Genomic DNA, 1,960 nt, shown 5'->3' with positions numbered 1-1,960 from the left:
AGACTCTTTTGAGATTTTATTTATTTTTATTTTATGTATATGGGTGGTTTGCTGGGTGTAGGGCTGTGCACTGATACACACACACACACACACACACACACACACACAGTATCAGCGGAGGCCAGCCAAGGGCATCAGGTCCTTTGGAACTGGAGTTAAGGATAGTTGTGAACTCCCATGTGGGTCCTGAGAACTGAACTCGGATCCTCTTGAAGAATGGCGGGTACTTTAACAGCCAAGCCATGTCTCCAGCCCCAGGCTCTTTCACTTCTATTTTATCTTTTGTCTGATCAGGAGTAGGGAGTAGTGGTGTCTGTCGACTTCCAGGTACCGAGAAGACTCCGGTGCACTGGCAGAGCTGTGTTTCTCCCCAACCTCTCTCCCACTTCAGGCCAAACAGCTACGTGACTGTGGTGGGCTCCAGCCAAGTATGAGCATGTGTAAAATCGAACAATTCCACAGGCACTCCATCAGTCTGGGAATTAGGGCACATCTGCCAGGCCTGGTGCAGGGAGAGGGATGAGAGAGGCAGGGGGATTTACTTAATTTGGCTTTCCATCTGAAGGAAGGCTGGAGTTCTGCCTGGGTATTCGTCCCGACTTGGTCACACCCTGAAGTGTGCCTGGTGCCGCTTCCTTTGTCCCGTTAACTCAGAAGGACTGGCGCCATTGCTCAGGACGTCTCTCCTAAGCCTGTTTACTCAGAGCTGCATCCTAACCCCAGCTTCATGTGTCTGTCACAGGAAGGTTTCGTTCTGTGTCTCAATGGGAATGTGTCTGTACCCTTTCCCTTGGAAGTTAGAGCCCTGCATCCTTGATGCAGGTAATGAGACTGGGGGTTAAGTTCAGTCGGCACAGTGCTTACCTAGCGTTCGTGAAGCTCTGGGTTCAACCACAAGTAGAGGCAGGAGGATCAGAAGTTCAGGGCCAGCCTTAGCTTGCTAGTGAGTTCAGGTCCTGGGCTACGTGACACCATATCTCAAAATAAGAGAGGAGGGGACAGGGAGATGGCTCCGCTGGAAAAAAAATGCTCTAAGTTGGTATCTCCAGCACCCACACAAAAGCCAGGCACTGTAGTGTGCCTGTCGACCTAGCTCTAGAAAGGTGGAGATGGGGGGGGGGCACTCCCTCGGCTTGCTGCCTAGCCAATCTAGCTGAATCAGTGAGCTCCAGGTTCAGTGGGAAGTCTTGTCTCAAAAACAATAAGGTGGAGAGTGGCTGAGGAAGACAGTTGATATCAGACTCTGACTTCTGTACACATGCATGTATAGACAGACAGACAGACACACCTACACACATACAAACAGACACACACATACACAAACAGACACAAACAACTACGGGAAACCGGACAACTGCAATATGATCTTTGCAAACAGGTGTGTGTGGTAAAGATACTTAAAAGTAGAGGAAAGCATAACTGCTTTCCCAGAATCCCCATCACTTCCAGGAGGCGGGGCATCTCAGCTTCTAGCCCAGCAAGGAGAAATTGTGTTCCTAAAGTGGCCTGTCTGGAGGCAGTCATGAATTCTGTGTGTTTGTGCATATGTGCTTTTTAGCATAGAGGACAAGGAATTTCCCCCCGGGCTGTATGCTTCCTGCTGTTACCGGTAATGTGTGTTAGGTTTGCAAAGCGTGGTGTACCAAGGATGCTACCTGAAGGCCCGTCACCGTGAGTTACCTCGTGAGTACACAGTGGAGCCTGTGGAGCTGGATAATCTGGAACATTTAGCAACAGGATGTAGAAACTGCTCGAACCACAGCGGTTATTGAGGCCACTTAGGGAGAGATGACGTCTTTCCAACAGCCAGACTCTAAAAATACTCTGTAGGATATAAGCATGAGAAAGGTTTGGACTGCATTTTTTCTTTATTCTTGGAAAAGGTTTGAAATAACTCTCAGTTTTGTTCCCAGTTCTCTTTGCTGAGAACTGGGAAAAGGAGAGAATTATGATCATGGGA

At 48.8% G+C, this 1,960-nt stretch overlaps 1 long non-coding RNA gene across 1 annotated transcript in view; it reads right to left on the bottom strand.

Moving 5' to 3' along the window:
• Nucleotides 1-88: 88 nt before the first annotated feature.
• Nucleotides 89-1,960, bottom strand: part of LOC113456750 — a 6,421-nt gene continuing 4,549 nt past the window's right edge. The window contains exons 2-4 of the long non-coding RNA XR_003377494.1: nucleotides 1,681-1,824; nucleotides 865-1,015; nucleotides 89-502 (exon numbers count right to left, since the gene is read on the bottom strand). This is a non-coding gene — a long non-coding RNA (uncharacterized LOC113456750). The remainder of the gene's footprint in view (nucleotides 503-864; nucleotides 1,016-1,680; nucleotides 1,825-1,960) is intronic.

Source organism: Microtus ochrogaster, chromosome 15 (assembly GCF_000317375.1).
Source record: "Microtus ochrogaster isolate Prairie Vole_2 chromosome 15, MicOch1.0, whole genome shotgun sequence".
Taxonomy (NCBI): domain Eukaryota; kingdom Metazoa; phylum Chordata; class Mammalia; order Rodentia; family Cricetidae; genus Microtus; species Microtus ochrogaster.
Note: the sequence above shows the minus strand (reverse complement) of the source record. Positions and strands in the feature narration are given on the sequence as shown.